Source organism: Vulpes vulpes, chromosome 9, assembly GCF_048418805.1.
Source record: "Vulpes vulpes isolate BD-2025 chromosome 9, VulVul3, whole genome shotgun sequence".
Classification (NCBI taxonomy): domain Eukaryota; kingdom Metazoa; phylum Chordata; class Mammalia; order Carnivora; family Canidae; genus Vulpes; species Vulpes vulpes.
The window spans coordinates 61,079,666-61,106,172 of NC_132788.1; the positions used below are offsets into that span (position 1 = coordinate 61,079,666).

At 49.7% G+C, this 26,507-nt stretch overlaps 1 protein-coding gene across 46 annotated transcripts in view; it reads left to right on the forward strand.

The window, feature by feature from the left end:
- Positions 1–26,507, forward strand: part of ATP2B2 (ATPase plasma membrane Ca2+ transporting 2) — a 458,951-nt gene that overhangs the window by 300,675 nt on the left and 131,769 nt on the right. For 9 of the 46 annotated variants that reach the window (XM_072720339.1, XM_072720313.1, XM_072720324.1 and 6 more), the window contains one exon: positions 22,405–22,520. The exons of 33 other annotated variants lie outside the window; for them this stretch is intronic. The gene's annotated coding sequence lies outside the window, so the exon portion shown is untranslated. Of the gene's footprint in view, positions 1–22,401; positions 22,521–26,507 lie in introns of those variants that run through there. 4 more of the 46 variants (XM_072720319.1, XM_072720330.1, XM_072720307.1 and 1 more) reach the window with 1 other exon arrangement.

Consider the following 26,507-nt stretch of genomic DNA (forward strand, 5'->3'; position numbering starts at 1 on the left):
CCCTCCAGCTTCATGCTGAGAAGTGAGGGATTGTCCTGTGCCCTTTCCAGTGACCTGGACTTCTTACAGGTAAGCCAGGCAAAGCCTTACAACTGGTCTCAGAACCCTAGTGACCCCTAGCATCCCCTTCCTAGCATGGGCTTTCTTGTTTCGGGTTTTTTGGTCTTTGGTTTCATTTGGGGATTTACTTTGGTTGTGTGTGTGCGTGTGTGTGTGTATGTACACATACCCATGTGCTCTGGGGGGAAAGCTATACTAGGAATGGGTAAGGAAGGAGGGACCAGCATGCATTTAAGGCACACTGTGTTTCAGGCCCATAACATATTTATTTGTTCATTTTACAGATATTTCTTAAAGTCTCACTACGTGCCAGGCACCATGCAAGGCAGTGGGGATTCATAAGACAGAAGAGGTCTCACTAATAAATAAAATAAGTAATTCCAGGCAGTGGTGATTGTCACAAGGGAAAAGAAATTAACAGGAAAGTCAAAGGGGTTGCCTGGGACAGCTTGAGTAAGATAGTCAGGGAGATGAGGAGATGGCATCTGGATGGTGAGAAGTACCTGGCTATGTCTAGGGAGAGAGCAACCCCAGAAAAAGAGTCAACATGTGCAAAGGCCCTGAGTGGCAAAGAGCTAGGCTTGTTCAAAAGTCAGAGGCCATTGTGGTTGGGGTACAATGCGCAAAGGGGAGAAGAAGTGGTGAGGGGCCGGATCATGTGGGGCTTTGTAGGTCACATGTGGTGTTTGGATTTGATCCTGACATTGAAGGGTCTTAAGAAGGGGTGAGACATGCACAGATCCCTCTGGCTGCTGTGTGCAAAGGGAATATCATCTCATCCCATTCCTGCACAATTCTGGACAATCAGTGGTGAAAATCCCATTTTCCAGGTAAAGAAACTGAGCTGTGTAGCTAATAAGTGACTGAGTGGGGTTTGAATACGTTTTGTGTGACCAAATCCTGCACGTGCTCAGTGGGCATCCACAGAAGGATCTAGGACCAGGAAATGATGTGGTGCAAGTCGAGAGACAGAATGCTGACGTGGTACTCAGGTTGGGCTCCTGCCCTGAGCACCTCCACGTGAAACCAGACCGTCCCCTCGTCTCACTCACCACCCCTCAGCTGTAGGTTCCGATGCACTGCCTTATTCCATGATGATCTGGACCTGTGGCCACTCGGGGCATTGGGTACTGGGAGGTGGGTACTGGGAGCATGGATTTCATAGGATTTTGCCAGAAGCTTCTGCAAAAACCTCTCCCTGCCGTTGATCCACAGCGCCCTCGCAGAGTGACCCTCCCTGACTCTCGGGCCCTATGAGCCGAGTGCTGGTCACGGGGCCAGCCAGAGCAGCAGGCCTTTGGGCCTGAGCAGGAAGCCCCTGACAAGCCACACAAAAGGCCAGGACAGCCAGTGCTCAGCCCCGGCCTTTGTGGTTGTCTGTGGAGGTGAGCGGCAGGGATGGACAAGGCTCCCCAGCACGCCACTCTACCCCTACCGCCTAGCCTCATCTCTGGAGAAAATCTGGAGACAGATAAAGTAATCACCCCCATCACCTCCTCTTCCAGTTTTTCTTGTCACTCCCCTGCTCCCCTCCGTGCTCTGACTCCGTGCAGAGCTCAGGGGAAAAAGTCCTCACCAGCCCGGTGACCTCACCTCTCTGAACCTGAGTTTCAACAGCTGTAAAATAAGGTAACCTTCCCAGGGAGGACCTCAGTGAGGAAGCCATGAGAAGCCTTGGTGCCTGGCATGCTGTCAGTGCCCTTGCCGCTTTTATGGTGACAGTGATGACATTGGCTCCCTAGCCTTCTAAATCCTCCCTCACCTCTTGCCCACCCCCTCCCCCGAACCTCCCTCCTCTCACCCCCTCCCACCTATCAAACCGATGCCTCACCCACTCCCTTTCACAGAGGGGGTCCCACTCGGCCAAGCCTACCCAGGGTCTGCTTCCAAACAGGCTCTGTGCCTGGGACTTCTCCTCTTACCCTCATGACAACTGTGAAAGGGACATGGCCTCATCCCCATTTCGTGGCTGAGGAAACTGAGGCTCAGAGCTGTGAAGGAGTCTGCACAGAAAGTGAGGAGCTGGGGCTCAAAGCCAGATCTATGTAAGCAGTCACCTCTTTTCCTGATCTGCAGGGGATTCTTCTTGGGCTGTCAGGTGTGGCCATACTCTTCTGGGCCTCTGATGTATAAGGGGGTTTTCCTGCATTTGGAGGAGAGGTGTTAGGTGAAGGGAGAGATGTTGTGCTGGGTCAATGCCCTAGTTCTGCCGTAGCTGGGGAATGAGAGGCCTGGGGGCCCTGCAGGGCATTCAGCAGGACAAACAGAGGCCAGCCTGGCTCGTGAATGAAGACAGAGTCTGGGCAAGGGGGCCTGGGGACAGATGGTGAGGAAGCTACCTAGGCAGGAGTGCTGGTGGGTGTTGGAGAGTTCAGAATGCCACAGAGACCCCCCAGAGCCAGCGACAGTGGGATGGCTGTGGGGGTGTAAGTGGGGGAGATGCTGGGGGTATCCCACGACCCTTACCTGTGTGCAGGTCCCTTGGGCTGTCTCCCTCCCCCCAGGAGAGGCATCTAGGGGTACCACATACCCGTGGGAGAGGCAGACAATGCCTGGACAGTGAGGAGGTTGCCTATTCGGCCCCCAGCTAGCACCTCCCAGGACCTGCCGAGTGTTCAGGTCACTTCCTCCTTCTCAGAAAGCCTCTGGTTCCCCTAGAGATGCCTCCAGAGTTCCCAGGAACTCCATTTCTCTGCACCCTCTCTGGCTTCAGTCCCTGGAACTCAGGAGACCCAAAATCAGAGCCAGCACTCATCACTGATGCTTCAGACCTTAAGCAGCATCCTGCCAATTACCTTCTTTCACAAGGGAGAAGCTGGGCTCTAAGAAGTCAAGGAACTGCTCAAGGTCACACAGTGAGAAGGTGGCAGAGAAATGGACTCCAGGCTGGGACTCCCTCCCAAAGGAGCACCTTCCCGGTTCTTGCACACTCCCCTCCAGAAGAGAAAGGGGTCCTCATGTTCCTTTATCCATGGGCCTCTGGTTGCCCAGCTTTGTGCTGGGGACTGATGCTGACGCATGGACCACTGAGCACTTCTGTAGGTGGCTCCAGCATCCTTCTGGGCTGGAAGCTGGGGCAATTCCTTTTTGAAGTTTTTCCAGGGTAGCATTTGGAGGCCAGCAAGTCCTTTCCACCTCCATGGAAATTTCCTACAATAGGATTGTTAAAACCTCCCATGGCCTTTCTCCCACCCCACTTTGTTATGAAAAACAACCCCTTGGTGGCCAGGTAGGGGACAGAGCAGCTGCGATCTGAAATGAAACCTGCAGCCTGCAGAGAATTCCCCCTCGAGAGACTCCCAAGTGATTGTTAATGGGACCCAAGGGATCCTGGTGTGGAATCCAAGAGGTCTCCCAGGAAGGGATTTCCAGCTGCCCTAGGCCAGGAGCCAGGGCTGCCATGGGAGCCCAGGGTTTCCTCCTGCCACTAGTGCTTGGGGTGATGCTGGCAATGTGGGCAGGGCCTTGCTCATCATTGATGCTCAGTAAATGTTGGTTGGTTGTTAAGTAAGTACACAGGTAGGCTGATAGTAAGGAGGGAGGGCAGGGGTAAGTCTGGTCCCATTAGGAGTCATCCGTGCCGCATGGGTGATCTTGCTCAGTCACTTCACTCCCGCACCATCCAGCTTCCTCATCTGTAAAGCACCTACCAAATGAGGTGTTTTGAAATGAGAACTAATGCAGAACCGGCTCAGTGAACTGCAGCTACTTGGTCGTATCCAACATCACACTTGCCAGCAGGAGGAGGTAAAATAGTGAACACGTGAGCTTGGGAGATCATCCTGAGCCATCTGTGGGAATCCCCTTATGACCAGCGTCACCTTGGCCAAGTGACTTCACCTCTCTGGGCCTCAGTTTCCCCAACCATGAAAAAAGAGCACCTGTCCCAAGAGTTGGTTGTAGGGATTGAATGAAGGTAAATTGGCCTGAAGGAAGCATTGCTGCCCCTCAGTGCTGGTCCCTCCTTCTGAGCAGGAGAGGCAGGGCAGGGGTAGTGGTAGAGCAGGGATGGCAGAGAGAGCCCTCTCCCTGGACAGAGGAGGGAAGAGTGCTTTCATTTAGGCCTTGTCAGAAGAATTCAGGCTTTCTCCAGCTCAGTCACAGGACTTAGGGTGGGCTGGGAAGGCAGCTCTGATTGACAAGACCTCAGAGAGACCTGGAGCTGATGGAGCCCTGGGTCTGCATAGCTCAGGGGAGGTGGCTGCCACACTCTGGGGTTCCAGCCTTTGTGCAGCTTGACTCCAGTCCCTGAACTGCCCATTGTCCTTCTCCCCTCACCACCAGCCTGGCCAGAAACAAGCTGCTCTTGAGCTGATTTTTACCCACCTGAATGGGGAAAAGTGAGAGGTGAGCTTCTCTTAGACCAGGTGTAGCTGTTGAGTTGACAGGGGCTGAGGGTCACTTGGTGAGAGCAAAGCAAGTGTAACTGGGAGATGCACACTGTGGACCAGTTAAGAGGTCGACTTCTGTGGCTGGCAGAGCTGGATTCTAGTCCTGCTTCCCTAGCTGTGTGGTGTCAGCAAGCTGCCCACATCCCAGAATCCCATCTGTAAAGTGGAGACAACAATGGGGTACAACCCCCAAGCCAGCTATCTGGGTGGGATGACACAGTGTACAGAAGTACTGCACATCTACCACTGACCTGGGCAGTGGGATTTTATGGTAAACAAATAAGGCAGTCTAGGGTAATCAACTTGTCATGGTTGGTCTGCAATATTCCTAGTCTTAGTACCAAAAGTCCTACATGCCAGAAAACCCCTCAATCTCAGGCAAAGCAGGACAGTTAGTCACCCTCACATAATCCCTGCCTTCATGGAGTTTAAAGTTTAGTGGAGGGAGACAGACAGTAAGTATGTATATAGTATGCATGGTTAAAGTATTATTTTTGAAATAATGCAGAATGAGGTGATAGGGAATGATGAAGCTTGTTATTTTTAATGCGGTGGTCACCTCCCTGTGGAGGTGATACTTAAGTAGGGACCTCAAGAGGTTAGAGAATCAGCCATGTAGCTATCTGGGGAAAGAGCACTGCCAATAAAGGGAACAGCATGGACAAAAGCCATGAGGTGGGAGGAGGCATGTTGTAAGAACAGAAAAAGGGATGGGGTGTGGCAAAGAAGGGTTGGCCAGTTGAATTAATTGGAAGCAAGTAATATAAATGCCAACTCAAGTTTGCTTAAGAAAAAAAAGGTTGTAGGGGTGCCTAGGTTAATTGAGCATCCAACTCTTGATTTTGGCTCAGGCCATGATCTCGCAGTTGTAGGATGGACTGTGTCGTAGTCCATGTTGGGCTTTGCACAAAGTCTGCTTCAGATATTCATTCTCTCTGTCTCTGTCTCTGTCTCTCTCTCTGTCTCTCTCTCTCTCTCTCTTTCTCAAATAAATAAATAAAATCTTTTTTTAATATAACTTAGCTAACTTAACAGAGAAAAAAAACAGAAAGGATTAGCTTCAGGTATAGTTGTATCTTGGTATCTTGTCTATTTCTCAGCTCAGCCTGCATCTGTGTTATTTTAATTCTCAGGAAAGTTATTAATCCAACAAGCACCCTTCCCTATCAGTAACTGCAGCAGAAAGAGATGCTCTGGGATCCCTGGGTGGCGCAGCGGTTTGGCGCCTGCCTTTGGCCCAGGACACGATCCTGGAGACCCGGGATCGAGTCCCACGTCGGGCTCCCGGTGCATGGAGCCTGCTTCTCCCTCTGCCTTTGTCTCTGCCTTGTCTCTGCCTCTCTCTCTGTATGACTATCATAAATAAATAATAATAAAAATTAAAAAAAAAAAGAGAGATGCTCTGTTCTGAGGTCCAGGCATGACAGGTTAGAGTAGACTGAAATCTAACATGGCTAGAACAGAGGGTATGTGAGGTAAAGAGGAGGGAGAGGAGGCAGAAAGATCAGCAGGGCCAGAGCACCTGGTCTTACAGATCTCAATAAGAACTTTGGACTTAGTTCTGAGTGTGCTGAAAGCTGTTGGAAGGTTTTAAACAGGGAATTGCTGTGTGGAGAATAGGTTGTGGGAACAAGGGGGCAGCAGCAAGATCAATGAGGAGGCTGGTAGGATCACCCCATAGGCACTGATGGTGAAAGTAGAGATGGAGAGAAGAGGATGGAGTTGAGAAGCACTTAGTAGAAAGCCTGGATCAAGCTTGGGGTGTCAGTGGGGGTAGGAGCACTGGTAAGAACTTGGCAGGGCCTCAGCCCCAAAAGAACTGGGGTATGGGAGAGATCTCTGTGCCAGAGACAATGCAAGAGCCAGTCTCTAGTGTTGGAGCCTCTCCCCAGGTGACACAAGCCCCTAGGCTGAAGGGCCAGTTTGAATCGCTCCCAGTTAGAGACCACAAGGGTCCAGAACCTGAAGTCTGCAGGTGGGGTCCAGATGGCCCCAGCTGTGAGGAATGGAGGGTTGAGAGGGCAGGAAGCCTACCCAGCAGAGAGCAGGAGACCCATAATTGACCATGAGCCAATTCCTACTCAGCCATGAGCACTGCCTCTTCATCCAGTCCTAGGCCTGGGGCAGGCCGGGATCCCCTGAAAGAAATACCAAGGCCCAGGCTGTGTCCCATAGTTCCTCAGGACCTTTTCTGACCGTCACCTGGTACCTAAGAGCAGCTCAGGGTCTCCCCTGCTCACCAGGGAGATTGGCATGTCATATACAAGGGAATAATTGCCCAGAGCCTTGGCTTTTCAGAGACAATAGACTTGCATTGGGTTACCCACCTTCTGACCCATTAGACTAGACTAAATCTTGGGCCACTTCTTTTTTATTTTTATTTTTATTTTTTTTATCTTGGGCCACTTCTAGAGTGGGTCTACTTTTAGATATCCAAGCAGATGGGCCATGAGCATTTTTCTGAGGTTCTGTCCTGCCCAGGTTTCAGGTATGGCCAGATGCAGGTGTAGCTGATTTAAGCTTACTAGGGCATGTACGTGGGGCAGTTCTCAAAGATTGCATGCTTCAGAAGGGACTTAGATATCCATGTACCATTCTAGGGATATGTCCATGCCCAGATATGGCAGCTAATGAAGAAAAGGCTGAGGCACAGAGAATCCAGGAGAGTTTAGTTGTATTTGGGAACATGACTGGGCTCAGGGTCATCTATGGAGCATATGTTTGGAGCTTAGCACTTTCGCACACATCATCTCTTCTAATATGACAATCCTGTAGGACAGTATTGTTACTCCCACTTTACAGATGAGGAAAGGGTATTAAAAAGGGCCTGCATGGCGTTTGTCATAAAATAAGGCTCCAGGATATCTGAAGTTTTCTCCTTGCCCCCTGGAGATTATACAGTGAACATTATAGCTTCCCACTTTGGGAAGAACCTTTATAGCAAAGGAAATCAGTCTTTTCACTGCACGAACCGGCCATCCCTCCTTTCCTTCCTTCCTTCTTTCCTTCCTTCCTTCTTTTCTTCATTCCCTCCTCAACTATGACCCACAATGTATTAAACACTGTGTTAGGCATGGGCTCTGCTCTCAGTGATTTAGTGTCAAACATTAATCCAACAATCACACAAATAAACACGTGTAAAATACAATTATGGTGTGACAACAGAGACTATAGAATAGGTGAATCAGGGAAGGCCTCCCTGAGGAGGTGCGATTAAGCTGAGAATAGAAGGATGAGTAGGACTTTACTAGGTGATGATGGGAAGGGAATAGCATTAGCATTCCATGCAGAGAGAACAGAACAGATGAAAGCCTAGTGGGAAGAGTGAGCAGTGTGGCTATAACAGAGAGTGAGGAGAATGGGGTGTTGGGTGGGGCTGGTGGAGCCTGGGCAGGACACCCAGGGCTTGGAAGATCACATTAGGGAGTTTTGTCTTTATCCTAAGAGGAGTACGGATCAAGGGGGGTTGTGATACTATTAGAATTGCTCTCCCAAGTGGCAGCAGGGAAGCCAGTAAGGGAGTTACTGCCATCATCCAGGAAAGAGATGAGAAAAACAGGGACAGGGGCTGTGAAGATACTGGGAGATGAGCAATTTTAAGGAATGTGAAAAGAGCAAAATCAACAGGACTTGAATAATGGAGAGGAAAGTGACAAAGGTGACTTCTTTTCTGAGCTGCCCACCTAGAGAGAAGATGAGGCCTTTTAGGTGACAGTAAACCCCAGGGAAAAATGAGATGGGGTGGAGAAACTTAAGGGTTAGATTTCAGACATGTTACATTTGAACCCCTACCTCACACCATACACAAATCAAATTGAAGTAGAGGAAAACAGAGGGGAAAAGCCTCATGACATTGGATTTGGCATTGATTTCTTAGCTATGAGAAGAAAAACACAGGCAACAATAGAAATAGATAAATTAGATTTCATCAAAACTTTTATATATCAAAGGATACTTACTATCAACAGAAAACCCATAGAATGGGAGAAAATACCTGCAAATCATATATCTAATAAGGTACTAATATCCAAAATATATAAAGAACTCCTACAATTCAACAACAACAAAAAAAGATAAACAATCCAACTCGAAAATGGGCAAAGGACTTGAATAGACATTTCTCCAAAGAAGATACACAAATGGCCAATAAGCACATGAAAAGATGTTTAATATAACTAATCATCAAGGGAATGCTAATCAAAACCACAATGAAATTCCACTTCACACCCATTAGGATGACTAGTACAGAAAACAAAACAAAATAAAAAACAGAAAATAACAAGTATTGGCAATGATGTGGATAAATTGGGACCCTTGTGAGCTGTTGGTGGGAATGTAAAATGGTGCAGCTGCTGTGGGAAATTGTGTGGTGGTTCCCCCAAAAAATTAAACATAGAATTACCATATGATCCAGCAATTCCACTTCTAGATATATAACTAAAAGAACTCAAAGCAGGGACTCAGATATTTGTATACCCATGTTCATAGCAGCGTTATTCCCAATAGCCAAAAGGGGAAAGCAACTCTAGAACCTATCAATAGATAAATGAATAAACAGAATGTGGTCTATACATATAGTAGAATATTATTTGACTTTAAAAAGGAAGGAAATTCTGACACATGTTACAACATGGATGAACCTTGAAGACATTGTGCTAAGGTGTAATAAGCCAGTCACCAAAAGACACATACCTATTATGGGATATTCCACCTACATGAGGTCCCTAGAGCAGTCAAACTCACACAGACAGACAGTAGGATGCCAGAAACTAGGGGGAGGGGGAGAGGAAGTTCTTGTTTAACGGGAACAGAGTTTCTGTTTGGGAAGATGGAAAAGTTCTGGAGATAGACGGTGGAGATGGTCACACAAGAGTGTGAATATGCTTCGTGCCACTGGATCATAGATTTAAAAATGGTTAAAATGGTAAGCTTTATGTTCTATAGATTTAACCACAATAAAAAGAGAAGCTGTCTCAAATTAATTTTTTCATCAGTAGATGAAAAAATTAAATTGAGACAGCTCACAGATCTGAATGTAAAAGTTACAACTCTAAAGTTTCTAGAAGAAAATAGAGAACATCTTCACCACCTAGAAGTAAGAAATGATTTTTTCAGAGAAAATGTAAAAGACACCTTTCATTTTAAAGAAGAACCTGATGAATTGAACTTGAGATCTATTGAGTATGAGGTGTGGGGACATCCAGGTAGAGAATCCAGGTAGGAAGCTGCTGTCTGTCACTCATGGTCAAGCCTGGGCTGGAGGAACCACATGTGAGGCTCCCACAATCAGCTTATATGCCAACCACAATCTGTGCCTTTTGGGCCCACAATGGGGTCACCTGCCTTATGACCCACCAGACTAGACTAAGGGACTTTGGGCCCCTTCTGGAATGAGTCTAGTTGTGGATGTCAAAGCAGATAAGCCCTGAGCATTTTCCCAACATGCTTGCTCCAAGGAACATCTCACTGGGGTGTGACTTAGACCATCTGTCTACTTCTCTGGCCAAACTTGGGGTGCACGACAATAACAGCTCTCTGCCCAGCTCTGTCGCCTTCACTCCTGTCCCCAGGACTAAAGGGGGAGTCAGATGAAATTTAATTTTCTCTCAACTGGAGGCTGATCAGTTACAGCTTTAGGAACTTGCCGTCTGGAAAAAAAAATAGCTTTGCATTTTGCATGGGAGAGCATAGCACCCGAGTTCTTTCTTCTTAGCTGTGCTGGTGTGGAGGGGAATTGGTCACTGAGCCCCTGGACCATAGGAAAGCTGTGATGTGAGAGGCTTGAGTAGTCTTGCTTTACTGAGGGTTTCCAAGCAAGTGGTTCCAGGTTCGAACCTTGCTCTCTCTAAGCATCTCCAGACCTCTGCATGTCCTGGCTGCACCACCTTGGTGTTATTTCTAAGCAGCTTTCACCAGAAAGCAGGGAGTTGGCTTGGTCCTGCTAGACAGTGATGCTTAATCTTTGCAGAACGATGGCATCAGGGACTCCTTGGAGCAGCTGGTGAAAGTCACAGGCTTCCTTTGCAGAAAAATGTAAATCCTCTACAATAGGCTTTTACATGGGCCTCAGCTAAAGGCAGAGTGGTTGGAGCTCCCTGTAATAGCACTGAGGCCGCCCAAGGTACTTTCCTGCTTTGCCCTCTGGTTATTCTGAATGAGATAGAATTGTGCCAGTTTTGCAGGTGGAAAAACTGAGGCTCAGCAGGGTAACCCAAGCTACCTGCCTTCTCCTGAAAGAAGTAACTAGGCCTGTGAGCTTGGAATTCCCAAACTCCCCTTCTCCTGTATACTTTGGGAGTCCCCACCCTCAGTTTCTCTGAGTGGGAGAAGGGGTTATGAAGCAGTCAGTGGTGGGAGGCCCTTTCCCTCAGAGGGCAGAGCTTTTGTCTGAATCATCTTTGAATACCCAGATACCAACCCAAAACCCTAGAATCAACCATATGAATGACAAGTAAGAGTATATGCATGGGGCGGGGTGCCTGGGTGGCTCAATTGGTTAAGCATCCAACTCTTGATTTTGGTTCAGGTCATGATCTCAGGGTTGGGAGACTGAGTGCCACATCAGGTTCCATACTGGTCATGGAGGCTGCTTAAGATTATTTTTCTGCCCCTCACTCCCAACTTTCTAAAAAACAAAAGTGTTTGCATGGGGCACTGCAGACTGGAGGGGCCTTTGGCATCAGCAGAAGAAAGGCTCTTAGACATTAGCTCTGTCCATCCTAGCACTGTGATCTGAGCCTCTTGGAGCCTCAGTTTCCCTGTCTGTAAAATGGCACCATGCTCGGTGTTTCAAAGGCACTGTCATATCTGACACTGGCACTGGCTTTCCCAAAGCCTAGGAGTCATGGTAAATAGCCCCATCTCACAGATGAAGAAATTGAGCCCCAGAACAAGTCAGTGACCTACCCAAGACCACGTGGCCACTAGCAGAGCTGGAACCAGAGTGCAGGTCTGCCTAACTTCAATCTGTGCCCTTGACCAAATGCAGAGTGTCCAACACCTAGTAGGTGCTTAATAGATGGATAAGTTGTCCCTCCCCGGTCCCCCCAGCCAGAGGGGCTCTCTTCAGAAGCCCCCAGGTGGTGACATAAAGCATAAAGTAATTGAGGAGGATGCAGGAGCTTTGACATGACCCCTTCAGGCCTGGTCCCCTGCTCCCCAGTGAGCCCTTTGATTTCCTACACAATGAAGTCTCTTGTCATGAGTGTGGAGCAGGAGTGAGGGTTTTCTCTGCTTTTGTCTTTCTACTTTTTTCTCCTCTTGCTGCAATGGCAAGTGGGAGGCCCAGTAAATGCCCATGTGCCTCCTCCCTCTGTTAACCTCCCTTTCTGAGTCTGTTCAGAGTGGCAGCCCAGACTCAAACTAGAAGTGGTTAAGTCTACATTCTCAGCCCACCCCAGATCTGATGATGCACTTCAGACTGGTGGGTGACATGAGGATAGTCGCTGAGTGCATGAGGTTTCATCATGATCCATGCTGGGCCCAGGACACACAGGTGGACCAGCTGCCTCCCCCAAGGAGCTCCCAGGAAGACAGTGACAGTGTGGTGCATCCAGAAGGCCATAGAACAGAGAGGGGTGCTGCAAATCTGCCCAGGAAGTTAGAGAAAGCTTCGGAAGAGCAAGAGTTGAAAGTAGCCTTTGCCTATAGGAGGGTACTTCGGGCAGGGACAGCTGTCTGGGCAAATGCCTGGAGGTACAGAACTTCACAAAGGTGTTATGATTTATTATGATTGGAAGGAAGGATACAAGAATGGGACCAGAGGATGAGAGAAGTAGGCAGGGCTTGTGTGCAAGGCTCTGGATTTTGAACCCTGCCCTGAGAACAGCAGGAACCCACCTAATCAGGCCTGCCAGTGAGGCTGCATTCTCTCTCTCTACTTGACCTCTAAAATCCTGGGGGCTCAACTCTGAGCCACTTCCCTTCCCTTACTTCTCTCTCTCTCTCTGTCTCTCTCTCCTCTCTCTCGATGATCTCACTCTATCCTATGGCTTTAAATACCATCCTTAAGCTGCTGATTCCCATATTTATATCTTTAGCCAGAGCTTCTCTTCTGCACCTCCAACTCGTCATCCAACTGGCCACTTGGCATCTCTACTTGGATTTCTCACAAGCATCTCAAAGTTAACAAGTCCAAAACAGGATTCTTGATCATGTCCACCCACCCCCAAAACCCGCTCCCTCCCCGACTTCCCATCCCAGGAAGTGGCACCACCATCATCCACCCTCCTGCTAAAGGCAGAGCCTTAATCATCCATGCCTTCTTCCCCAACCTCGACCCCCAGCTCACCCTCTTGGTTCTACTTCCTAACTCCTACCCGCCCACACCTCGTCAACATGACTGTCACCCTGTCCCCATTCCCCTGGGTGACATAGTAGCTGCCTTTCTCGCAGTCTCCCCCTAGCTCCCTGACAGTCCATTCTCCAGTGGATGATGGATCTTTAAAGAAACAAACAAAAAACTCTGTGCTAGTCTGCTCCCTAAAGTTCTTTAGAGATATCCCTCCGCACGTGGCTTTGGAGCTTTGCACAGTCTGGCCATTGCCTACCTCTGAGCTCGCCTCTGCTCGCTGCCCCTCACTGCCCCGACTTACAAGCCTCAGCCATACTGGCCCTCTTTAGATCATTAAAAGTGCACTCTCTGAGCCTTTGCCCATTCTGTTCCTTTTGCCTGACACACACTGGCCCCAGCCCTCTGCATATCCACCTGGCAAAACAGGTCCCCAGGCAGCTGGTCATACTGCCTTATTCTCTTCCTAGCACTTGGCACAGTCCGTCTTTCCCAGCGAAGCAAACACAGTGAGTTCTCGCTAAATAGCTGTGGAGCAAACAGCAGAAGGGGCCCTAGGAACAGGAAATGAGGGGAGGGAGAATGAGACCCGACAGGCCTACAGAAGGGCACAGAGAAGACAGGCACTAGCACCAGGCAGGATGTTTGGATTTCATTTGAGAGGCATTGAGGAGCCACAGAGAGTTCTAAGAGTCAGAGAAATAGAAGCCATCGTGAGAGCTGGGGAGGCCGTATGTCTGGTGGTTACCAGGTTGTGTTCTGGAATCAGACTGCCTTAGGTCAGGTCTTGCTTCAATAGCTCCCCAGTGAGACCTTGGGCAAACCACTTAGCTTATCTGAGTCTTGGTGTCCTCCTTTGTAAAATAGGGCCAGCTAACAAAGCCCACACATAGGGGCACTGAGATGATAGAGGAGACAGTGCATGGAGAGTTCTCAGGACCTTGTATGTGCTCAATAAACATTGGCCGATACTGCTACTTCAGGGTTGTTGGTATTACTTATTCAGACCGTGAGTGGCAGACATGACATGTGGTGCCAGGAAAGCAGCCCTCCTGGTCCTGAAGCTCACAGTCTGATGGGGGAGGTGGGCACACAGCTCTGCCTGTGCTCCCTAGGACAAGTACTGAAACTGGAGGTCGAAGCCACGCCCTGTGCGAGCAGAGAATTAAATTTGGGAGAGTCAGGGAAGGCCTCTTAGAAGAAGTGACATTGGATTTGGGGGAGACAGTTTCCTTGAGAGAATATTTTGAGTCAGCAGCCACTGGCCCAGGAACAAGGGAGGAGGGATGTATGCTGGTTGCTCAGCTCCCAAAATAACCCGGATCTGAGGGCGGACAGCCCAGCAAGCCCCAGGAGCCCCCACCGTGCCTTTCCTGGCCTGGTTCCTGTGACCTTGGAGCAGTCCTTGCCCTGCCCTGTGCCCCCAGGTGGCCAGACAGACTGAAGGTAGGATGCCCAGGCCAGGACTCCAGCTCTGGCCAAGGGGGCTGGGCAGCCAGCGCAGGCACCCAGCATAGCCCCTTCTCTCTTCCTTCTCACAGCCACTGAGCTACACTGTGACCCAGTCAGGTTTGCATTTTGGCTTCTAGACCAGTGGCTTGACCTCCAGAGCCAAAGAGAACATGCTCCAGATCTCGGTCTCTCCCCCCTCTTCCTCTGCCTCTGTGTCTGGGCTCCTATTCTGCATGTTTCCTCCAGCTCCCCTGGCTCTTGTTCCTCTATGCCTCTCCTTCATTCCTTCTCTCTCCCTCTCTCCATACCTCTCTTCCCTCTTCTCTCTCTCCCTCCTCCACCTCCTTTCTTCCTCTTCCCCCTCCCACCCCTGGCTCTCAAGTTCCCTCTGTCTTACAGCTTCTCTTTCTCCCCCTTTCTTTCCCCCCACTCCCTCCAGTGGGAGGAACCCCAGAACAGCCTCTCTCCACCCCTGTAAGACCAGAGCCCAGGCTCTAGCACCACCACCACCATCATCACCACCACCACCACCACCGCCACTACCACCATCACCCAACACATTCATACTGGCCCAGCCTGGCCCAGAACACAGGGATGAGGGCAGGATTGGCCAGAGGGGTGGATGGATGCTGAGAATCATGCAGATTGTGTGAGATAGAGGGAAGGGTCCTGTCCTTCTGCCTCTACCCCACTTCACCCCCACCTTCCCTCACCCCTGTGTCACAGCTGGGGGCCAGGAGGAAGTCCCTGAACATTTGCCTTCCCTCCCTGTGGCTGCTGGGCTTCCCAGGCGGTCAGACAGCAGGTCGGGTCATTGGGCCCATTCAGCAGAATTATAAATAGCAGCTTGTGCCCGGCCTGGCCCACAGAGCAATCACGGCCGCCGCAGGGCACCCCAGGCCCCCTGTCCTCCACTCCTCCAGCCATACCTCTGAGACAAGGCCTGCCCCTCCCCTGTGCTGCCAGCGGGTCCCCAGGTCAGTATCTCATGTGCTGTCGCCATGGTAACCTGCATGTCCCCAGCAGGCTCAGGTTGCGGAAGGTGGAAGTGTGGACAACCGAGGAAGAGGTCCAGTGGCCTGGAATCAAAGGTCACTGCTCTATGCTGGGGCTTGCTAGTTCTCTTGGGGGCTGGGGAGTGGGTTCCTGTCCCCTAGAAATCTCACCCTATTGAGGGACATGGGGCAGAGATGTCTGCCCCTGGGAGGTCTGACAGAGGGGCACTGCCCCAGGCCTCTGCTACTGAATTAGACAGAGCGGGTCAGCCCAGGACTTAATGCCAGAGAGATGTGGGTTCAAATCCCACAACCCTACCTAACTGCTTAGGTCACCTAGGGACCACCACTTAACCCTCTGAGTTCAGCATCCTCTGGGTTGAGACAAGAAGAGTAATATTCCCGTTGCTGAAGAGATCAAAGACTACCAGCTCTAAGGCAGGTCCTTTGGTCCTCACCTTAGACCCTTTTGGTTCCTTGGGCCACTACAGGGCCAAGGTGGGTCTTATGGATTTCAGAGTCACACTGACCTGGGTTCCTCTCCAGCCTCTGCCATTCACCGTCAGAAGATTTGATGTAGGTTGCACAGTCTCCGTGAGCCTTAGTTTCCCCATCTATAAAATGGGTGTGAAGTCAGCATCTACAGCTCACTGTGTTGTTTTGAGGATGAGTTAGGCTTTGGTGGGAGGAGCCGTTGGCACAGTGCTAGGCACAAAGCCAACGCCCTGTATGTGACAGCTATACTTGCCATCATTTTCTGAACAGCTACTTCTATTCCAACCTTCCCAGCACAGATGCCTCTGCTCCTTCACTAATGCTGGTCATGTCAGGCAACTCCCCTTCCCTCCCAGGTCCATCTGCCCATCTGCAAAATGACAGCAGGACCACTCAGGCCCTGCCCATGTTTGAAACGAGTGTATCTTGAGCAGCCCCACTGGGCTGGGCTGTATCTATTATTATTTGCTGAAGCCCTCACCCGGGCCCTCAATGCCCGAAACTTGAGCCGCATAGTTGCCTGGCAACCAAGGTGCCAGCTCAGGAGGCTTGGGTGTCAGAGTGTCCAGCTGTAGCCCCCTCCCCGAAGGCTGGAGGCCCATCACTGGGCAGCCAGGGAGTGGGAGGGCTCTGGGCAGGGGCCCTGGCCTGGACCAGCCCAGAAGGAACTTTTCTTCCCCTCCTACCTGCCCAGATCCAGCCTGTCTCAGAGCACACTCTCTCAGAGTAAAGGGGGCCATTGGCCTGGGATATTTTTATAGGTGGGACACGTGGTCAGTCCCAGAGACAGAGAAATCGGAGCCTCCTCGCACTGTTAACTGATACGGCAGCTGTCACTGTCACCCACTTCCTGGAAGCCTACTGCCCAAGTTTGCCCAAAAGCATGGAGAATTCTCTGACCCTCTTCTAGCACTGTCTTTTTTTTCTTTTTAAAGATTTTATTTATTTATTCATGAGCGACAGAGAGAGAGAGAGAGAGGCAGAGACATAGGCAGAGGGAGAAGCAGGCTCCCTGCAGGGAGCCCGACATGGGACTCGATCCCAGGTCTCCAGGATCACACCCTGGGCTGAAGGCAGGGGCTAAACCAATGAGCCACCCAGGGATCCCCCTTAGCACTGTCTTTAGGAAGCCTAATGCCACCTCCTAGAGCTCATGTTTTCGTTTACTCACCCAGCAAGTATTTTACTGAGTATTCGTCCCAGCCCTACTGTGTCCTGTTTGAATGACCTCAGGCAACCTCACCTCTCTGCCTCAGTTTTCTTTTCTGCAAAATGGGGATAACAAGAATACCTGCCTCATAGAGTGGTGGTGTGGTTCCAGTGAGATGACATATACAAATGTGCCAATGCTTAGCACAGAGCTTGGCACATAGAAAATGCTCTGTAAATATTAGCTTATCTTGATTGTTTTTATTAAATTGTTATAAAGCATAGGCACTATACCACATAGGGAGGGAACGAGGCAAAGCTTTTTGAGAACAGGGCTGGGTCTGGTTCCCCTCCATCCACATTGTATCTCACAGGACCTGGCATGTAGCAGATCCTCAGCAAAAGTTTGCCAAATGAGGGGAGATGAGAAATGAACTCTTTCCCTTGGAATCCATTGCTGCTAGGGGAACTGAGAGCTGAGACATGGACTTTAAACATCTTTTACAATTCCAGGTATTTCTTAGGATCTATTGTGGCTGTTTCACCCACAAAGTTACCAAAATGAATTTGGAATCTTTATACCTGCCCCATGTTTGAGGTGGGGCTGGGGTAGGTGGGCATAGGGGGAATTGCAGTAGACTTAAATAGTGGGGCAGACAACTGGTGGTAGGATGGGGATTCGGCATTTATAGGAACCTGAGAGTCAGCACCTCCTTGCAATTGTGCACTGTAAGTGCCCCACCTGCCTCACCATAGTCTCAGTCTCCTTATCTTTAAAAAAGGCACCCTGGGGCACCTGGGTGGCTTAGTCAGTTAAGCATCTGACTCTTAATTTCAGCTCAGGTCATGATTTCAGGGTTGTGAGATTGAGCCCCATGTCAGACTCTGCACTCAGCAGGGAGTCTAACCGAGATTCTCTCTCCCTCTGCCCCTCCCCCTATTCCCTCCCTAAAATAAAAAATTAAATGGGCACCCTGTTCCCTCTGCCCCAGGGCCATAGGTGAGACAAAAAGGACCACACTGTGAAGAACATCTTCTAATAACAATCTTTAGTTACAACAGGATAGCCACAATACCCATAGGAAAGAGCTGTGCTGATGGCCCTGCCTCCATGAGCCTACCACTCATCAGCAAAACTATGTTGGGTGGCTGCCAGCCTGCTGGCCTGGGGGCCATTTCTAGCAGCAGGTGATGCGGCCAGGCTTTTAGCTCCAGGATTTCACTCTTGACTTCTTCCAAACACAGGAAGGGGTTGCCATCTGCTTCCCACCCCTCATACCCAGCCTGCCAGGTCAGCTAAAGCCCCCGCCTCGCACCTGTCAGCCGTGTAGGGGAGAAGAATCCCACTGGGGATTTCCTTAGTGGATGCTAAAGATGGGAAAATCCTGGGAATCTCCTCCCAGCCCCCAGCCTGCTTCAAGCCTATCACTATTCCTCCACCTTGGATAGGAGAACCCCAGTGGCTTTCTCGGTCCTCCAGAACACTATATTTCACTCCTCTGGTGCCCCAACCACAGGGCAGCTCTATATGCTGGTCTGGGTCTGGAAATCTGATGAGTGTCAACATAAGAGCGCAGCCTTGGGACTCTGACCTTGTTGTGACCTTGGCCAGTCACCCCACCTTGCAAAACTCAGTTTCCGCATCTGTAAAATGAAGAAAATCAGAACATCTATCTCAGAGGCTATTAGGGGTATGAACAAGATCATGGGTGGAAAATCTGAAGGTAAGGAGTGACACTTGGTAGTAATAAAATTTCTTGCTCTTTTTTAAAAAAGATTTTATTTATTTATTTGACAGAGAGAGAGAGAGAGAGCACAAGTAGGAGGAGCAGCAGAAGGAGCTGCAGAGGGGGAGAGAGAAGCAGGGAGTCCAAAGTGGGGCTGGAATCATGACCTGAGCCAAAGGCAGACGCTTAACCAACTAAGCCACCCAGGTGCCCCAAAACGTAGCTGCTCTTATGATTATTTTTATTACTGTTCCTGCTACTCACTTGCAGTTAGTGCTGTGGCCATATCCCTGCTGGAAATGTCATCTCTTTTCCTAGTTCAGTGACAGCTTCCATCCTCCCTGAAGGGCAGTGCTAAGTATGCAGTAGGTACTCAGTGCAAGCTCTCTGTCTTTTTATTCAAACGCAAGCATCTGTTGAAGTAGATAAGTCCATGACTCATCCATGACTTATTCTCTCTCAGTTCCTGAGGTCAAGCTCTGGGTTCCTAGAACCATTCAACAAGCTTCTGTTGAGGCACCAACTGTATTTATCAGATACACTGAGGACTCAGAGGTGGATGGCATAGTCCCCTGTCCTCTAGGCATGAAGAGTCAAGCCTCATGGAGGGATCAGTTGACTGTCTGGAGAGTGATGCCAGCATAAGATTCACTGAGAAGAAGGAACCCTCTGAGCTAGGCCCTGCAGGGTGAACAGGGGCCTACCAGGCAGAGAAGCAAGAAGGGAGGGGACAGCTCATGCTAAACCATTCTAAGAGTGGTCCACAAGGCAGCTCTGAGTTGCTTTTTTATTATTAAAACAAGAAATATCCCCCCATAGATGTCTCACTGCTCAGAAGGTGACGGGCTGATCCGAAGGCAAACCCATGCCCATCAGAGTTGGGGATATTAGGAGCCAGAGAGACCTTCTTCCCTGGGCCTGATCCAGTGTCCAAGACTTATCACATATCAGCATGTGAGGGTCCCTTAGAAGCCATCTAGTCTGACCTCCTTATTTTATAGATGGAGAAACCAAGACCCAAGGGAAGACTGTTGAGCAGAGGCAGCTAATGGCAGACCTCCTAGGCAGGCTTACCCAAGACTTATCCACCTATAGCCACAGGTGATCAGCCCTGGAGTTACAGGTTCTTGCAAGATACTGAGCCCAGATTGCCTTCTGGAGATACCATTCTCTGTAGGATCCACCACAGGGTCTTTGAACCTTAGTTTCCTACTTGGGAAATGGAAATAATCACTGGGCTCTTTGTGAACCTCGAACTGCAAAGCATCTTATGAATACTCTTATAAAATGCCATTTTGTCATCACCATCATTTTGTTAAGGGTGAACCCTAATGGCAGAGCTACCTAAGAGTTGTGTCATGGTTTGTGGGTTCAGAGTTTCAGATCTACCCTATAGAGACCCCCAGAGACAGTGACAAGGAATTTGTTACAGGTTGGCTTTCTGTTCTGTTCTGGAGCCTCTTTGGGTACCCTCTCTAGCTACCCACCCACCTCCCAAACTGGACAACTAAAATATTCTCAAGAAAGTAATAAAACTCTTTTCCATGACCCATGGCTTCACCAAACCCCAATACACACACACATGGTCTAGTCTTATTTCTGATACACACACACTTTTTGCACACCTCAACAAATCCCCTCCTGTGATAGGCTCAAGCAGGCTTACAAACATTCTATATACAACCACACACATACTCCACCATGCTCAGACACATACAGACACACATCTGTACATGCATGCCTGATTACAGCCATGCATACATACACACATACATCTATACACTCGTGATCATGAACTTCCAGTAAAGAAGGGGGAGCAGGGTTATTCTACGTGAGTCAGAAAATATGTTTTAACTATAAACCTAAAAATAGTTGGCAAGAAGAAAATTTAACTATAAACCTAAAAATAGTTAGCAAGAAGAAAATTTCAGGTCAACCTAAGGAGCTCTATAACCACCAGCATTGGCACAGATTATCATGGAATGAGGGAGTGGGCCCCCTGTCAAGAGAGGCATGCAAGCATAGGCAGGACTTGACACAGGTATTATGAAGGGCCTTGGGCATCAGAAATTTTGACCTCTGAATCCCTTCTGGTCTCTGGATTCAAGTAAGCTCTGGGAATGAGAGCCTTTCTTGTTTTTCTGTTAAGCTTTGCAAATAATGGTGTCTGTTTGGTGGTGTCTGCTCTGAGGATGATCTGCCTGGGGTGGTATACAAGGCATGGTGGTCAGAAACTAGCTCCCTGTATCCCTAATGTCATGGGGTACCAGCCACTAGAGATGTTCACACCAGAGCCCCCCAAACCTGGCACCCATTTCATGCCAGGTCTGACCCTAGAGAGAGAGAAGGGTGGTGGTTCTGGCCTTGTCAGTCACTTGTAACAAGGAGTCCAGGGTAGCAGAAGCCCTCATTTGGGCATTGCAATGCAGGGGTATCAGGGCCTGAAATATCTAAAGAGGTAGGGAGTGAGTAAGGTGGACTGGAGAAAAACCCCTTGACATGCAATTGTATAAGACTTGAACCTAGCTTCTGACTGCATCTGAAACCCAAACCCAACTCCCATGGATTACACCCCACACAGAGGCCTCAGAGACCGTATGACATGAGGCCTAGAATCCATGCCTGGATCAGTCCTCTGGCATCCCCTTCCTTTTTAGGAAGATCCCCAGAGCCATTGGGAACCCCAGGAGAGAAAGAAAGAGCAGAAGTGGCTGGAGAAAGACCTTTGAAAAGCAGAATAAGGTGATAAAAAGGCTGGGCCACCCTGAAGGAGAGGGAAACAGGCAGAACATGGCCCCCAGCCCCTGTAAGTCACCCCATCACCAGGCCTGGAAAGAGGAGAGCAGATGACAAGCCCAGTAAAGCAGAGGGAGGAGAGGCTTTTCAGGCCATTGTGGAGGCCTGTTGGATGTGGATACCTTCAGGGTCCAAAGATTGGGGTCTCCTGGAGCCTCTTGGGGCCTTGGAAGCACTTTGGCTTTTGAGCTCTTTAACTTTCTGATAGGACGTCAACCTTCTTAAGAAGCTAGAAGGGATGGGCCAGGGCTCAGGCAAGAGAAGGCTCAGGGCAAAAAAATGGGGAGGCTTCAGGGTGTCTTTTAGGTCTCCCAGGCCAGGTCTCAGGATTGGAGAAGTGACTGGCACTCAGGGAAAATCCTGCCCAAGGATGAAAGTGAAACTTATCCCTGGAGGATCCTCTAAATCAGAGGGATGGTTCAGTAGGGTGAGGCCATAGACCTGAGCCCAAATCTGCCAGCACCTGTTCTGTGGCCTTGGGCATTACCTTTCACCGTAGCACCTCGGTTTCCCCATGTGGAAATCATTCTCACTCTAGTTGATTGTGTGTCTCCCCCTGGCCAGGCTCTGGGCTGAGCCCTGTGTCCTGCATGAACTCACATTATCTTCCCAACAACCCTGTAAGTGAGGCTGATTATCATTTCCATTTTAGAGATGCAGCAACTGAGGCCAGAGAGCTGCCTTGGTTTACCCAGTCATTCCATGATGGCAGAGTGAGGGTTCTAACACAGATGTCTCTGACTCTAAGCCCCAGAGGGATTCTGACCCTACTAAGTAGGAGTCAAATGAAAAGTGGCTTAAGAATCCATAGAAGGAAGGAGATTTGGGGGACAGGAGGAAATTCACAAGAGGAGATGACTCTAGGGTTTGTGGATCTAGGGACCCAAACATGAGGTAGAATGCAACAGGCAAGGAAGAGAGGACATTCCAGGTAGGGATCCCAGCCATGCAACATGTGCAGGTAGGGCTGCTGCAGAAGCTGCGATAACGGGGATAGAGGGAAGCCAAGCTATACACACCTGCCATGGCTTTTCTTACTTTCATTTCAGGGCTTGGAGCATCAGCAGTAGGCCTGTGGCTCTGCGCAGCTTCAGTGAGGCTGGGGTCCCCTGGGCCTGTGTCCCCTGGGAGGCTACATTTGCATCTGTCCCCGTGCAGATGGTTGGTGAGTGCAGCTAGCAGCCCCCACCCCCACCCGCACCCCCTTCTGTCACTGGGACTAGGCTGCTCGGGGAGCGTGGTGCAGCATTATTTTTAGAAGTGGCACCATCTGTTCAAGGTGCCGGGCGGATTCTGTTCATCTCTGCAGTGGCCAGGACAGCCATGCCAAGTCAGGAGAAGAGCTGCAGAGCTGGCTGGCTGGGATGGTCACTAATCCGTATGCTAGCCTAAGAGATTCTGCAGCCCCTTGGAATGTAGGATTCTGGGAACTGTGGTCTGGGGCTGCCAGTGGGGTGACTCTGGAGCCAGAGCAGCCAACACAAAGGACAAGTTCAGCATAGAGGGGTGTCCAATGCCCCCATGCACCCCACGTGGTCCCCAGGCCTACCTCCTGGAAGATTCTAAATGCCCTACCCTTGACCTTCTCCCTGGCCTCTAGCTCTGTGTGGAGAATGGCCAGACTGTATGGATCCTCTGTGTAGCACTGGTGTGTCAGAGAACACAGCCTTGACCAGTGTAATCCAGAAGCACTGAGACTTCTCCTCACTGGAACTCAAACACTTCAATGTGTCCCACTGCCTGAGCCATCCCAGAGCTTCTGAGTCATTGTAGGAAGGAGTTAGGCTATTGATTGTGAACAGGGATTCCGACAGCAGACTGCCTGAGTTTAGATCAACAGTTATGACCCTGGGCAACCTCCTTAACTTGGCATAGCCTTTGTTTGCTCATCTGTAAAATGGGATGCTAGCAACAGCTACTTCATAGGATTTAGCTGCAAATATACCAATATGATGCCTGTAAGGCTGTGGCGTACTGTGGAGATGCATTCAGCACCAGCTCTCACTACCATCTGGCTGACCAGTTTCCACTTTTCAAATGCAGCCTACACTCTAAGATTCATTGTCCCCAGTGTCTTTCCATAGTCAGATTGATTTCTCAGTAATAGAGCCAGCCTTGGTGGAGGTTGGTCCTGTGCTGAGGGCTGGGGAGGCCCTGTTCTCAGAGAGTCATGGTCTAGCAAGGGAGGCAAGCTGGCAAAACACACCCCAAGACTGAGGATAGAGAGTACAAAGTCAAGGAATGAATTGCTCGTGATGGGCTGGCTTTGGGAAGGGGTCTGAAATTTGAAGCAGAAGATTAATAGAGAACTTCACAAAGAAATTGGTATATGGGGCTGTGCCCTGAAGAGGAAAGTTCGGATTAATGGAAAGGCAGGTGCAGACAATCCAGGGTAGAGAGAACAGTGAATGCAAAGGGTGGGAGGCAGGAACATGCATTAGTTGTTCAGGAAATGCAAAGAGTCGCCTTAGACCAGAGGCCAGGCTGGCTCCAAGCCAATCAGGCAGGATCCCGGATGCCATGGTCATGAATATGTTTTTTTAAATAGGTACCAGGAGGGGTGCCTGGGTGGCTCAGTCATTTGAGCATCTGACTCTTGATTTTGGCTTGGGTCACAGTCTTAGGGTTGTGAAATCAAGCCCCTTATAGGGCTCCACACTCAGCAAGGAGTCTGCTTCTCAATCTTCTCTCCTTCCCTCTGCTGTTCATTCTCTCTCTCTCTCTCTCTCTTTCTCTCTCTCTCTCTCTCTCTCTCTCTCTTTCTCAAACAAATAAATCTTTTTTAAAAAATAGGTATCAGGACCCAGCAATGGTTTTTAATCCAGAGAGTGGTGTGCTCAAATCCAAGAGGCAACATCTCATGGTAGTTTTAGAGACAGGCAAGTCCTAAAGTACGCCTAGTTCTGCCAATCCTTAGCTATGTGACCTTGGGAATGATGTTATTTCAACTCTCAAGCTTTGGTTTCCCATATGTAAAATAGGCATAATAATGCTACTTCTGGGGTTGCTGTGGGATATATACATTAACAGCCAGTTCAGCTCCTGACATTTGGAAACCACTCAGTAAATAAGAGTCACCACCAGCATCATTTGGGGGAGAGTAAAGTCCAGTTGGGAGGCTGCAGATGAGGACCTTGAACTAGTGTCAGGAACTGTGGTGGCAAGGAAGAGAATGGAGCCCAAGCCCTTACCCTACTGCTCCCTAGGTCTGGGCACCTGATTGGTCAAGAGTCAAGGGTGACTCTGATAGTCAACTCTGGGAGTGGCTCAGGGGTCACATAAGGAAGAGAACATTAGGAGAATCTGAATACCTGAAGGATCTTCAGAAGAGCCATTTGGCAGTCGAAGAAGATTAGTGCTAGAGCTTGGGAGAAAGGGCAAGGTAGAAATGTAGGTTTGGGAACCACTTATGTTAGTGGTTGATACCAGGAGGATAGCATTGCCCAGGGAGAGTGGATCATTAAGAGCATCAGGAGCAGGACCACCAGAAAAGGCTCCAGTCCAAAGTTGGCCCAAAACAGAAGTCATGCAGACCCCCTGGACAGAATTGGTTGCAGAAACCATAGGAGAATGAGAAGAAAGGGTGAGGGCCATGAACATGGCAAAGTTTGAAGACTAAAGAGGGCACTGGAGTTGACTAGTAGGAGTTGTCTCCAGAAGCCACCTAGCTGGAAAGGCAGAGAGAGACAAGAGGTGATTTTGAGGCAGGAGCTGGGCCACAAGAACAGGGCAGCATTCTAGAACCCAGAACTGGGAGAGTGTTGGCTATAAGAGCAAGAGAGCTAAAAAATGGGCTGGAATGAGAACCCCAAAATGCTAGGGCAGTGTGACTCCACCACCAGCCTGACTCATCTTTGCAGGCTTAGGGCTAGGAATCTGTGCTTCAGGTAGCTCTCAAGTGATGCCAACACAGGTGGCCCTAAGGGAACCACACTTGGAGCCGCCCTGTTCTGGGGTCCCCAAGCTCCACTCAGAGAAAGTTTTATCAGAAAAGAGAGAAGACCTTGGCCACAGGGGAGGCAGCGCCTTCTCTCAACTACTCCTCTAGCTTCCTGGCCTTTTGATTCACCTCCTTCAGTTTTGAGGCCAAGTCAGTGGCCTGAGATCTCTAGCTTTCCACCAAGAAGACTCCAAGGGAGATAACCTGGGCTGAGGCAAGGAAGGCAGTGAGTGCACAGTCACCAAACTGGAGCAGCTCTGCTTCAGCCTATAAGACTGGCCACAGTAGTGAGACATAGAATCTAAAAAATACCCCCACACATACACCCACACATACACCAGTCCCTGCCAGTGCCTGCATCATTCTGACTCCCCTCATCCTTTGAATCCAGGAGCCCTTCTTTCTGCTTTTTTCACCCCTCTCCATTAGTTCTGTTTCCTGGCCTCTGCATTCTCAGTCCACATAGAATGACTTTCCTAGCTTTAGCTTCCTTATTCTCTGATCTGGACCCCAAAGGACTCACACAACTATTCAGAAGTAATCTCCCAACTTAAGCTCATCCCCTGGCAGGTCTGTGGGTGAATACCACACCTTGCAGAAGAAAAAATTTAACAAAGTCAGATAGAGATGCCACCACTTAAATATGGTCCCAGCAGGAACCAGAGGCAGAAGACCAGGCGTAATGCAAAAGAATGGATCACTAATGATGAGATTTCTGGCATCAGTGACAGATGGCACTGATAAGCCACGGTGGGTCTTCTGCATATGCACATAAATGGCCCCTGAGTGGCCCTTTGCACAGTATCATTTTCTTGGCTCAAGCCTGCTCACTGGGACACCTCATTGCCTGACAACCTGGCTTTACACATCAGCACCAAACCACTGGGGTCACCTCCCCATGCCTGCTCATAGAACTCATGGAAAAAAACCCTGTTCTCTCCCCATACACCCACACCCAGAACCTCAGGCTTCCCAATGCCACTCTCCATTGGTCAGCACTACAGTCTTGGATAGTTCCCGGGGGCACGTACAACCTTTGCTCTGCGTCAGCAGCATAGCACATGGACAGCTCCTTGGCACGTGGTCCTTAAAGCCCACCCCAAATCCCCAGTCAGCACCATTGCCTCTGGAACAGCTCCCAGTGGAAACCGTTCATCAGCGCCTGTTCTTGTCCTCCCCCTGGGGTGGCGGGGGCTGTCAGTCAGCACCCTG